The following is a 14,873-nucleotide window of genomic DNA, read 5'->3' on the forward strand; positions in this document are numbered from 1 at the left end:
TATATTTCATATTCTCTTGATCTATTGCTCAGAAAACCACGCCTATTTTCTAAGAAGGGAAAGAAAGAGAAAGAGAGAGAGAGAACTCTTTCTTGGGCAACCTCAGAGCACAGGAAGTTTGTGCATGTATTCTGCAGTCGCGGCCATGCCAAAATGCAATTTGGAGGGCGTCCAGCCCTTCATTGGAAAGTAATGGTTTTCACTGAACTGAGTTATGACCAGCTGTTTACAGACAGTCTGTGACATACTGATAGAGCAGAACACCGTATGTTGCTTTCCAAATCAAATGATACAAGAAGTGTGACAGAGTGGAGAAACATCTGTCATTAGCAATTTTCAGCACGCTTCACTAATTCTGGACAAAATACGAGTAATGAACTTACCGCAGGAAACTTCAAATACTACCACTGCTGAAACAAGGATATAAACAGCGAGTCCTCCTAATGGCTTCTAATTTAATTCATTTGCAGTAAGAAACAAACAAAGTGGGTTATTTGTTTTTGATCTTACAGTAGTAAATAGTCATGCTGATCACAGACGCAGATTTTAATCAAAGGACAGACATCGCCCGGACTCAACTTTCTTATAGCCCAGACAGAAAGCTTTATTTCCTCCTTCACTGTTGCACCTGGGGGAGTTTTGCTTTTTGGGGGAAGCAGCTGAGTTGGAGAACTCACTGAACCGGGAGGCAATCCGCCGGGTGCAGAGGCTCCTCTTAGGGAACCCGCTGAGATTGGGGTGGCTTGCGTTCTTAGAGATTTGTTGGACCTGTCATGATATTTACATGGTAGTAAATATTCCCAGGCGTTTTAATAAGAAGCTTGTGGAGAAGAATGCTTTAGGTCTCTCGCAAGCTGCTGTCCCCACCCCCTTCCCTCTCTTGCTTTTTGATTTTTTTGCGGGCGGTTCATTTCCATTTGGCGGTCCCACAAATGTTCACAGTTCTGTAACGAGCGCATGGTCCTCACACGGCATCCACACGCGGCTCTGCTGCTCGACGTCACACTGTTGATGAGCTCGCAGAGCCAAACCCTGGGAAGGCTGCAATCTGTGAGCGTGTTCCTTTTGTACCCGTGCGATCCAGCGGAGCTCGGGAGCTGCTCCCCACTCCCGCTTACCCCTGGTGGGCGCCAAGGAAGAGGGCATTCCTCAGAGGGCAGGATTGAGTTGACTCAAGAAGAGCAAAAATGAAGAAAGGTTGCTGTTTTTTATCGGAAGTTCCAACCAATGTTTAGAAAAACAGTGATGCCAAAGGCAGACACGAGATCTTGCCCCAACCGTTGGTGCTTCACCAATGGGACCTCCTTTGGACCGTGTCCCAGAACAAAAAGACGGAAAGCCATTCAGCACTGACGACTGTCAAATGAGTGGAGGAGGTCTTTGAGGAGCTTCTAAACGACAAAATTATGCATGACAAAATGACACTAATCTCTAATTTCCAGTTTCTTATAAATTTTAGTGGGGTACCCCATAAAAATGGTTTGTAATATTCAAAACCTTAGGTGAACCAGATCATGCCTAAAACATTGTGGGGAAAATCATCTCCCAAATATTTAAATATTTCCTTCTTTCCCTTTTTCTTCTCCATTTGCTTCCTTCTCCTTCTCCTTCTTTCTCCCCTCTTTTAAGGGAATGGCAATCACCGTGATTTTTCTTTTTCTTCTTCTTTTTTTTTAACTTAAGTGATCCCAGAATTATGTTCTGATTCAGGGGGAAAGATATTCTAAGATATGTAAATGCTGAATTCTTCTGGTTTTTGCAGACATCTGCATTGACACACAAAACAAAGCAAAAATATAGATGCCATTGAAACCCCTCGTTACGTTTGTGATCCAGATAATAAAGTAAGCAGACCCGAGCAATTCGCTAACACTAACGCCATTCTTTACATAAACAGTAAATGTTTAGATTTTCCTGTTCGCTGACTAACAGCACACATATCATAAACACTAAGCTGTTACAGTACGTTTTGTGTGTTGATTCACTTTAACAGTTGTTAGTGTGAAGACAGGAAAAGAAAAGTGGGTGTAATGAGACCATGTGCAGTATGCTGTGAAAACAGAGGCCCTTATTTGGCATAATGGGTTGCACCATAAGGACCATAAAATTGTGCATGTGTTAGTATCATTTTAATTATTACGGGTGCCACATGTTAAGCAGAATAGCGGAACTACTAAACCAGCTTCAAAATCCGTGCTGCTGATCGCTGCATTTAATTACAAATAGGAACATTTGGAGATAGGTCACCATAAAACCCTTCTGTTGTCAAATGAGCTCAAATCTGATTTTTGTAATTATGTTTTTATACCACAGATCCTGTTGAATAACTATAGGGAATAAAATTTTAATAAGTGCTGATTAAATGTAGGTACATCTTGCTTCCTAAGAATATTTACGAACGTTCGTCACACTTAAATCAAGGTATCATCACTACTTTCCTGTGAACAGGGGTATGATCATTCAACCTTAATGCAAATAAGCTGAATAAATTTATGTGCCATGAAATATTAGCTTTTTTTCCCATTGAAGCATAAAAGCTCTGGATTTCAATTATTCATTCTGTTTGTGAGAACTGTGTACTGTACTGTAACTCGCTGGAACCAAAGTGTTTTCATTGCTCCACTACCTGTCAGACTTAATGGAATCTTGTAATTAACTTCCCTAAGGCGGAGTCGCATCCAGCTTGAAAACTTATGCCACTACTTTTTTTCCTTACTTGAATAAATATAGAGGCAAGAGTTTCATTTTTAAGATGATTTTTTTCTTTAAAATTTATGTATTTGTTTTTTACTTGGGTGTTAGAAATTTGAGTGGATTGGCTCTCCCAAGGAAAGGGCTCTTTTGGGTGCACTCATATGGATGCATTCTTGTAAAATATGTTTGCAAAGCTTTGCCTAATGGTTGCAGTCTCAGCTCTTTTGAACATAATATTATCACTATGTTTCCAATAGAGATGAGGAACATAAGATGAGCAGAAACAAAGAAGTACTAATGGACACCGGCATATGAAAGCCACGAATAGTAGGCCCGACACAGGGCAGCTACATTTTTAAATTGTTATGTGTTAATGTGGACGTATAATCTCACAGATAATAAAGTAGAATCTATTAAAAACTATAGTTATGCATATATAAATATATGTGCATACAAATTTGCAATCACTGTAATTTCAGAATATTTAAAGTATGTCTTTTGATATAAAATAGAGCATTCTGATCCCTCAATAAATTGTATCATTTAAAAATATTGACATTCCTCTGTACACTCTAGAAGACCATGTGGTTTGGAGAAGTTGTTTGCTACATTTAGAGATAAAAATTCTGCTTTACAGCAAAATATATTTATCAAGAGGGAGTTCTATTCCACAAAAACTCAAGGATAGCTGTTTTTATGAAACGTTCCATACTCATTTTATAAACTTATTTCATTTTCTAAGTAGCATTGCAACATAATCATTCAGAAAATAGTACTCATGTTTAGACTCATATCTCATTTCATGTTCATGAGAAGGCAACACGTCAGCAAATTGAAATCTCACTGTTAAAAGGAAACAAAAGCCATTCCCACCCATATCATTCCCTGAAAAACACCATTCTGATGAGCTTCTCAGACATTGACATTGAAGCTATAAAGAACAGGAAGAGAACAAAGCATGCTTTTCTTGGAGATTATATGACGGCTGCAGGGAAATGGTCCTGAGGATTTTGCACAGTTCTTCTGGGGAGTCATACTTTCCTAATGTCATATCTTTATCATTTAGATCTGTTGTTTTATAGTCTTTGTCATCTTTAGCTGGAGTCAATCAGCCAATTACACACAGAGGTTACTAAGTTTTGTTTTTATTATTTGAAAGCTTCATTAGACAAGTGTCAATTTACTTCTCTTACTCATTTTTGACAAAAGAAATAGATATTTCAAGAATTCAAGTTGCCATTCTGCTACCACTTTGACCTTGGGTAGTGATAGCTGACACATTGTAGGAGATATTTTGGGTGAGTAGTGCTTTGGACTTGATGGATAAAGCTGTACATCAATAAATAGTTTAATTGTGGAACACTGGAAACTTACTGAAATGATTCATGGGAATGATTAAGCAGAAACCCCTAAACAGACAAAGAGAATTTCCCAGCAATTGTTTGATGTTCTGCTTGGCACAGTCATCATGTTGATTTGTGATCCTCTGGCATAGAAGCAGTTTTATAAATAGGTCATAACCCAAAGAAAGTACAAACAAAGGTTAATGACAGATTGTAGGGAAAGAAGGACCTTCTCATTTTCCTATTTTTTGGTGCCCTAGTTTCTAAATGTGTCGTATTAGCTTTTTATAAAAATTTGTCGCAACATTGCCTTAAGCAATTTTGTTGGATAACCCAAAAATTGCAGCCAACAGATTTTATTGAGAATTGTGGGCCTTGCAAGAGGAGGTGGGTACAACCATTAAATTTTGTTAAATGGATCCTGCTGGAAATGAGTCTTTTTTATGAGTATTCACAGTCATGACTAGGTCTTATTTTTTATTTTCAAAATGTTTCCTTATTTCTGTAGCTGTGGATGAAACTCATGGCCCTTTCCAGAACTAAATGTCTTTTATTCCTTTGATGTGCACAGTGCAGGGGCTACAAATAGTTTTGATAAGCCTACCTTCAAAGTGCTTACATCAAAAAGACAAAATTTAGATCAGAAAACAAGTTACTCCATGAGATTATCTGTCTAATCTGATGTGGCCCTGGCTTAGCACGTGGCCATGTCTTCTTCTTGTTGGGTTGGACATGCTCTATTCCAGACATCAGCTGGAGACTACCAGTTCAGAAAGCAATGCCATCCAACATCACCTCTGTTTCTGCTTTTATCACTTGGAGCCCTCAGAAATTTTCCTTATAACCCGGTTTAGGACTTGTTTGCGAAGGGTTCTTTCTACCAAAGATTTAGGGAGCACTGATCATTTTAGAAGGACTAGTCTCTTCTAGCAGCCCGAGTGCACTGTGGGCTAGGTAAGGGACTGCTAACCTTAACCTCAACAGTTCAGATCCACCAGCTACTCTGATGGTCAAAAATGAGGCTATTTGTTCCCAGATAGTCTTCTCTATGAGTTGAAATCAAATCAATGGAAATGGGATTTATTTTGGTGTTGGCTTTGATAATTATTTTCGTCATGATCATCGGATCAATAGATAGAAGAAGGATAATCTGTTTAATGGAATAATTTGCTTCCTGAAATGTTGTATGTTCCCTACTATTTCTAATAGAAAAGTTGTGTTTTCATTTTCTTGCTTTATTAGGGGAAGCCACTAAAGGTGACTTCTACAAGAGTGCTTACTAGTTTATTGATCAGCATGTCTGAGATACAATCACTTCTCGATGGTCTGATGATCTTGGAAGCTTGCCATGCTACCTGACGCAGAGCAGATATACACCATCAGAGCTTCTGCCTCACTTTCTGTTCCATGTATCAGAAATGCATTTGGAAATCATTCACAAGTAAAATGGTTCACATGTTAATTTTTTGCAAGCATCTTAAGTGCTATAAATTAAATCATGACTGCTTTATGCAATATCTCAAAGTCTTTCCTGTCATAAAATTTAATTGTTTCTTCATTTTAAGGAGAAACTTGGTCTACCTTATCTTACATGACATTCTTAAATTGATGTGAATTCCTTTTTCTAAGATGTTTATCTACTCATATATCAAAAAGCACTTCCTTAATCATAAGTACACTCTTTGTTCATTAATATTTGGCATTAATAATTATTTGAAAGTTGGTGGTGGTTGTTATTGTTGTTCGGTGCCATCACGTCATTTCCGACTCATAGCAACTCTGCACAAGGGAAGAAAGTACTGCCGGGTCCATGCCCTCCCTGTGAGGGATCCCGTTTTGCAGCCACTGTGTCAATCCAGCTCCTTGCGAAGCTTCTTCTTCGTTTTGCTAAGTTTACATTGCGGTCACAGTTAGGTGCCATCGTGTCAGTTCCAGCTCAGAGTGACCTTGTGTACAGCACAGTGAGACACGCCTGGGACTGCGCCATCCTCCCAGCTGTTGTAACCGAAGCCCGCTGCCACAGCCACTGTGCTCCATCCTTCTCGTTCAGCGCTTTCTTCATCGTTGCTGGCTCTGTACTTTACCAAGCATAATGTTCTTCCCTAGAGACCAGTCTCTTTTGATAACATAGCCAAGTACACTCGACAAATTCTGGCCATTCCAACTTCTAAGGCACATTCTGGCTGTATTTCTTCCAAGACAAATTTGTCCCATCTTCCAGAAGTCCCTGGTATAGCTAATAGTCTTTGGCAATGTCTTAATCCAAAGGCATTCTTCTCTGGTCTCCTAACTTATTGCTCATCTCTCCCATGCATATGAGGAAACTGAAAACACCATGACTTGGGTCGGTCGACCCTTCGTCGTCAAAGTGACTTCTTTGCATTTTAACAACTTAGAACTCTCTTTTGCAGCATTGCCCAGTGCAGTGTGTCTTGACTGCTGTTACCACGGGCATTGATTGTGGATTCAAGTAAAATAAAATTCTTGACGCCTTATTTAATTCTTTTCTCTATTTGTCATGATGTTTTTTATTTGTGAGCATATTTTGTTTTATGTTAAGGTGCAATCCAGAGTGAACGCTGTAGGCTTTGATCTTCATCAATAAATGCTTCAAGTTACCTATACTTTCAGAATTCAAGGTCATGAGTCTTCCTCCAATGCCGATGCTGTGTTCTTCGTGTAATCCAGATTCTGGGGCTACTTGATCAGCATACAGATTGATGAAAGAATGTAATTCTGACACACATCTTTCCTGAACTGAAACCATTCAGTATCTATTTGAATGACTGCCTTTTCATCTATATACAGTTTCCACAAGTGCACCTAAGTTTTATGGATTTCCCCATTCCTGATAATGTTATTCATAATTTATATGATCCATATATTTGAAAGATTTTATGTAGTAAAATCATCATATAGTCAAGGATATTAATACTTGTTTATGTCCAGGTGATATATATTTTTATCTCTAGTATAAATGCATAAACACACACACATATATATCCATATTTATCTCATCCATCAGCCTTTCTAAGAACACTATACACACATCCCTTCTGCTTTCAGTTTAGGGTCAAAACTATGATTTACATAAATATCTATTATAATTTTCAAAAGGCAAAGTGTATACTAATGATGACTTTTATGGAACAGAATAAAACTACTCCAAAGCATTAATTGATCTGAATGCTTCGCATTGACTGCTGTTTTAGGAGAGGGGCAAATCATAAAAGGAAAACACACTCAAACTAGAAATTTTGAAATGGATTTGAGAAGATGTAAGGTCCATATCCATTGAGGACTACACTGTAAAACCTATATCCACACCAGAAAAGAAAGATTCCTTTGTGAAACCCCCTTTGCCCTGCCCCTTTCTCTAACCTCAATGATAGTTCTCAGGTAGGATTGTTTGGTTGTTTTGCACATTTTTCTATTGTTCCCCTGTTACTCTGATTTATGGGCAATATGTAACAACCCACTTTCCTGTTCTGGGTGGTAGATCGTCATTACCATAGTCTTCTCCCTCGTAGTCCACGTCTTCTCATCTTTGCATCCTTAGGGCACGTCTATGGTATTCACTCAATAACATTTGTTGGTTGAACTGAGCTCCAGATGTTGAGTTCGTTGAGCATTCACTGAAAGAATTAAGTGCTAAGAGTGGGCTAATTTCCACTTAATTAAACCATCTAGTTAACTAAAAATTAACAAGAGAAGTTTGGTGTGTGTGTGTTGCAGTCTTGGTCGAGAAACATTCCTGCTGAATGAGACTCCTTGCCCTTGAGTCAAATCTGACTCACAGAGACCCCAGAGGACAGAGTTAAACTGCTCTGCGGTTTTCCAAGGCTGTGAATCTGTATGGGAGCAGACTTCCCCGTCTTTCCTTCACTGTGCTGAACTAGGACTACAAATAACAGGCCACTGCTCTGCTCACCACGAGTGTGCGTTCTTCAGCCTAGAATAATGCCACACTCATCTGTGTGTTCGCAGAGTCCGGGGCTGTCTGCCCCATCACATGTGCTCCATAATTATTTTTGGATTGATAATGTGTTATTTATTTGTACAATATATTTCTGAAATACCTACATTTCAGTGGTCTAGCATTTTTAACAAATAGAATGGATACAATGATGTCTGGATAAGTCTACAAGAGGAAGTTAATGCTTGGCTCTCAATTTCCTTAGTATTTCAATAATTGTGATTCTAAAGTGGAGATGAGTTATTTTTTGCCAGAAATACTTATTTTAGGGAAGCTATAAGTAGAAAGTGTCTTGAGGGCAGGCACCGTAGATGTTGAATTTATAGATCATTCATTAATGATAAGGACATCATTGAGGTTTAGAAATCTAAAGGCACAGAGCAGAAGTCAAGTAGACATTAAACACAAATATACTTGCCTGTGTGGATTTTTTTATTAATAAAAATTTCACTGCACAAAAAAGGTGTTCAGACTCCACTTTAATTTTGCACTCCTCGGTGTCTCTCAAACCTTCATATTGTTTGGCAGGATGTTGCATGACTGTTGCTGTACGTGTGAAAAGTCGGGATGAGAGTTCACAGCAGGTTGATGGCCTGGAGATGGGAAGTCTGTCTGAGGACATTTCAAAGTTGTAAAGGTATTATTCTCACATGGAGTTATTTCTCGGTGGGTGTGAACAACAGCTACTCATCAAGCTGGTGTAGTGTGAAATAGAGTTTCCTGAAAAATGATGTGCAGACATATGCAGAAAGCCACATGCTTAGTACATGCACAGACTGTGTGCCCAACTTCCCAGAGTTGGAATAAGATGAACTAGAAATGTAAAGGCCCCTTGGTGTCTATCTGGGGAAAATGCACAACTAAAATCAGCAATTATCCACTGGATGCAAAGTGGGCACATGTTGAAGGACAATTAAGAGTGAAGCTACCTTGGAGAAGGGCGATTGATGGACTAGGAAGAGTCTAATTGTGTAGAAGACAACTGAAATCTTCTCTATGTAATACTTGACCACCTTCCACTGCTGTGGCAGAGCTCTATTTCTATATCTAGAGGCATTAACCTATCTGCAGAGAACATACATTTAATTAAAAGGACAGCAACGAGACCAGAAAACAAACATTAATCCAAGTTAAAAAGATACAAAAACCTCAAGCCACAATCTGTCCATTCTGCCTCATAGCCACCTGCAGCACGGAGAACTGCCCTCTGAGGTTTCCAAAGTGTAATCCTAAGGAAACAGCCATCCTGATCTTCATCCCATGAGATAACCGGTGACTTTGGGCCACTGCTTTTCTTGTTCGCTTACTTTGTATTTGGGTGGGAAAGCTTTATCCCAAGCATGGTTTTCAGACCATTAATTCAAAAACTATCACTGTCCTTGGTCGTACAAAGAGTTAAGTGCTTGACTACGATCTGTATGTTTGGCTTTTCAAATCCACCCACCCAGGACTGCCTTGGGAAACGTCCTGGTGATCTGCTTTTGAAAGTTCCCAACCTCAAATATCCCCCGGAGACATCCTGCAGCACACACCTAGATTACCATGAGTCAGGGCCAAGTCCACGGCACCGCCACCACCAGCATCTCTATGTCTCTATCTGTATCTGTCCGAGATACCTACCTATTTCTTGAACAATTTTTTCGTGATTTCAGTGAAAACTTACAGACAACTTTGGCTTTCCGTTCAACAATGTATACACAGTTTGTTTCTTGGCACCAATTGTGACCTCTTCAATGTCACAGCCCTCTTTCCACTTCTCCCTGAATTCTTCATTTCCACCTGTCCTGATTTCCTGCCCCTCCTGCCTTCTGAGTTTCATTTTTGGGCAGATGCTTCCCTTGGGTCCCATAGGAGTGTTCCGAGGAGTGTGCTCCTCACAGGTACTACTGTCCCCCTTATAGGCCATGTGGCTGAAAGGTTATCCCTAGGCTTAGGTTCAGTTCAGAATTTGAAGGGTGTTTAGACACCATAGTCTAGATGTTCCACCAGCCTCTGTGAGATCAGTACGTTTGGTCTTTTATGATTTTTGACTCCATTCTACATTTTCTCTCCCTCTCTGTCCAGGACCCTCGATTGGCATCCTGATCAGAGCAGTTGGTAACGGTGACGAGGCACCTTTTGGGTTTTTTTCTGGTTTCAGGATAGTGAAGATGGTGGTTCTTGTGGCTCATTAGTTCTTGGAACTAATTGCTTCCTTGAGCTTGTACATTTCATTACTCTTCTTGGCTCCCGATAAGGAGAAACCAATAGTTGCATCTTTGATGATGACTCCGGCTTTTAACACAGGTGTCACGATTTACCAAAATAGGATGTACCACTTGTCTTCGTGGACTACAGTACCCTCAGTGACCTGGATGACCCAAACGTGCCCCCTGCATGCTCTTGTAGGTGGATATGCATATTTATAGCATAAACAAACAAGTGTGGGAATATCCTCTTCCAAACTATAGATCTATATGTATATACAAACGTGAACATACATATTTATTTGCATATCTACTTATGCATCCACAAATAAAATATTGTTTTATTACTTATTACTGCAGGATTGGGTATATAATAGTACTTATCGTGTTCCATTTGATTCTGTGTACCTCTCTCAGTGGCTTCCTTTGCTGTGTCATATTAGACTGGCCTTGTCTACCTTCCTGTATTTTGCCCTCACCTCCCCCCAAGTCAATATGTGTCTCCTTTCTAGTTAGTGATCTTCCCTCTCATAGCCTCCCAACTCTGGAAACCCTCAAATAACGTTTCTATGTGAAACCTCTTCTTGACTTTGTATGATAGTGGTCTTCTACAATATCTGTCCTTCTGTAATTGTTTCACTCCAAATCATGTTTGCACGCTCATTCGTGTTATGTGATGTTTTACATACTCAATATTATTTAATGTTGCATAGTATCCCATGGTGCATATGTGTGTGGTAGTGCATTTATCCATTCATCTATTGTTGGGAACTTAGGTTGTATCCATATTTTTGCTATTGTGGATATTTCTGTGATGAGCATGGGTATGTATATATCTATTCATATCAGGGCTCATTTCTCTGGAATATATACCTAGTAGTGGTGTCATTGGATCATATACTATCTCTACTTCTAATTTTATAGGAAGTACCAGACTATTTTCTCTAGTGGTTGTACCAATTTTCAGTACCACCAACAGTGTATGGGAGTTCCAGTAGCCTCACGTGTGCTTATTGTTTTCTGGACTTCTCCTCGTTGCTCTTAGTTCCCACGTGAAAGGAAGTGTCATTGATGCTTCGACTTGCATCTCTCTAATGGCTAATATTTGCAAACAGTTCTTCATGGATTTGTCGGTCACAGGAATATCTTCTTTGGTGAAGTGTCTGTTTATGTCCTTTGTCCATTTAAAATTGTTTATCCATTTTTGTTGAGATATTGAAGTTTTCTATAAATTTTAGAGAGAAGTCCTTTTGGAGATTTTGTCAATTTAATTTTTCCCTTAGTCTGTAGGTTCCCTTTGTACTCTTTTGAAGAAATCTTTTGATGAGCATAATTGTTTAATTTATAGGAAGATCTATTTATCTATTTCATTGTCTACACTTTGTGCATTTTTAGTCGTGTTTGACATTCTATTTATGCCATAGATCAAGGCTCTCAGCATCATCCCTATATTTTCTGGTTTCTGGTCTTTGATCCATGGTGAGTTATTTTCTGTGTGGAGTGTGAAATATGGGTCCTGCTTCACTTTTCCAGATATAGCATCTAGCTTTTTTGTCCTGCACAGTTTATTAAAAAGACAGTCTCATCCTTAATGAACAGACTTTGGTCCTTTGTAGAAGAGGAATATTCCATAGTCGGTGGTTCTCAACCTGTGGGTCGCTACCCCTTTGGGGGATTGAACGACCCTTTCACAGGGGTCGCCCAATTCATAACAGTAGCAAAATGACAGTTATGAAGTAGCAACATAAACAATTTTATGATTGGAAGGTTACTGCAACAGGAGGGACTGTATTAAAGGGTCGCAGCATTAGGAAAGTTGAGAACCACTGCCAAAGGTGGAGAGGTTTATTTCTAGGTTCTCCAGTCTGTTCCTTTAGTCTCTATGACTATGTATCAAGAGCTGACTGTTTTAATTACTGAAATTGGGTAGTGGGGCCCCTACTCTTCAGTTCTTCTTCAATAATGCTTTGCTACTCTGGGCCCTAGTTTCTTGCCACATAAAGTTAATCATTAATTTTTTTTCAGTTTGTTAAAGAATGCATTATTGAAGGTAATTGAATCTATTTAAAGCTAATTTATTGTAAATGCTAATTACATATGAATGCCATCTAGCAGCATCCAGATTCGTGCTTGACCAAATAATGGGACACCATAGCCCAGCCAAGTGAACACATACAATGAACCACTACACTATGAAAACAATTCTGTTCCTCTTGTATTACATAGCACACAGTGTCACAATTTTGTGTCGTGACCAGATTTTATTTATCCTCACTGATGAGTGAAGTGTGTCCACTCCCACTGGGGTGGAGCTCTACAGAGGTGGATGCCCATATCGAGCTCTCTGGACCTGGTTTTCATTAAGTAATATGTCAATTCGAATCTTCCTCCACATTGCCTGTATGATACTTGTACATCTTTTACCTGAATTACTTTTTCAGCTGCATTCTTCTCATGACTTACTGATAATAAAGAACCTTAGGGGAATGAATAGAATGTTTGTGAATAAGACATAAATAAATATGATCAGGTCGACTTGAAATCAAGTAGTGGGAAGGGGTAAAGAAAACCCAAGTATGTATGCGTTTATTTTGTCCTACCTGTTTATAAAAGGGATTTGAAATGGCTTACTTATAAAGGTACGTACACCATACGACCTGTGAAAATATAAACAGAAAGTAAAAATTTTGGAAAGGAGGTGGACTCAAATATGCTAGCTATGAGGGCTGATGAGAATAAGAATTAGTCATTTCACTACACAGATGGAGGTTTACTTACACGGTTTGGTTGACAGGTGTGCCGACTCTGTGGTGTTAATCTTCAGGTTCTTTGTGTAGGAGGCCCTGGTGAATTTTCCCCTTCAGTTAGAAAAGACCCAGATAAAGAGATGCAACTGGCTATGAATCCTCAAAGTGGGCAGCTTGTAGGTTAGATATGGCTTTCCTGAGCTGCTGCTTGTTACTTGGCAAGGTTTGGTTGTCGTGCAATAATAAGTGATTGGCCCCAAAATTTACACTGGGGAAAATTGTTTCTTATTATGAACGTTGTAGCTATCTTGCTTTTGTTTTTAATAGCATTTAAATTATGGAAGTAACACATGCCCCTTGTTAATCTCAAACAAAAGTATAAAATGCAAAACTGAGCCTTCCTGTGATCTCATTACTCAGCAACTACTGCTCTCTTCTTTGGGGAACAGGGTAGGGAGCCTTGGTGATGCAGTAATTAAGCACTTGGTTTAGTATTGAAAGGTTGGTGGATCGAATCTACCAGCCACTCCATGGGAGAAAAGTGTGACAGTCTGCTTCCATAAAGATTTATAGCTTTGGAAATGCTATGGGGGAGTTATAATCGGTCCTGTAGAGTCACTGTGAATCTGAGTTGGCTCAATGGCACTGGGCACTCCTTTATACTTTGCTCTGTTCAAACAAATACATATACATAAGTAAGCTTAGAGCTTTCGTCGACTTTTCCTTTCTGTCATTTTCTATTTGAATCTATCAGAAAATCTTTCTTTCTGGATTTTCGAAACAGAGACTGTACAGGCTGTGTGTTTGTGTGTGTGTGTGTGTGTGTGTGTGTGTTTGTGTGTGCGTGTATTTTATTATCTCCATGTCTGGTTGCACCTTCTCTGGTCCATCATCATTACCCCCTGGGAATATTATAATTACTTCCTTTCATAACCTTAGTGTAATATGTCCTTATTGTGATAGAGTGCGATACAGTGATAGAGTGGTTCTTTGAAAATATAAGTTAAATCATGCCATTCCTATGATCAAAATCCTCCAGGATATGACTCAGAAAAATAGACTCAGAGATATGTATCTAAGAGAAATGAGAACAGGGCTTTAAAGAGATACTCTTAAATCATCATACATCACAATGCTATTTCTTCCCAATAGCTCAAAGGTGCAAACAGCCAAGTGTCCATCAACAGATGAATGGATAAACAAAATGTAGGACATGCATACAGTGGGATATTACTGGCTATAAAGAGAAGTTAAATTCTATTACTGCTGCAACATGAATGAGCTTTGAAAATGTCTCTCTGAAGGGGGAACCGATTACAAGGATCTACATATAACTCCCTTACTGGGGGGGATATACTACAGAAAAGTGGGTGAAGGGAGACATCAGGTGTAAGACATAACAAAATAATAATAATTTACAAATTATCAAGGGTTCAAGAGGGAGGGAAAATGGGAAGGGAGGTGAAAAAAATGGAGAGCAGATACCAAGGGGCTCAAGTAGAAAGCAAGTGTTTTGAGAATGATGATGGCAACCAATGTGCAAATGTGTTTGACACAATGGATGCATGGATGGATTATGATAAGAGTTGTATGAGCCCCCAATAAAATGATTTTAAAAAAAGAAAGAAAATTTCTCTCTGAGATAAAAGAGTCACAAAGGACACATATTATCATCTTACCTATGTGAAACCATCAGTCATTCTGAGAGAGAAAGTATAGCTTTCTACTCCCATAAAGAGTCACAGTCTCAGAAACTCACAGGGCAGTTCTACCCTGCTCGACTCATGCTGCCCACTCATTCTCTGCTATTATGAGCCTCCATGGAAGTGAGGGGCTTTTGTATAAAACATCTAGACTAGGCAAATGACCATAGAAAAAGATGAATGATTACCAGGAGCCGATGGAAGGCAGTGAGGTATTAAAAGTA

The sequence above is a fragment of the Tenrec ecaudatus genome, chromosome 5, assembly GCF_050624435.1.
Source record: "Tenrec ecaudatus isolate mTenEca1 chromosome 5, mTenEca1.hap1, whole genome shotgun sequence".
Taxonomy (NCBI): domain Eukaryota; kingdom Metazoa; phylum Chordata; class Mammalia; order Afrosoricida; family Tenrecidae; genus Tenrec; species Tenrec ecaudatus.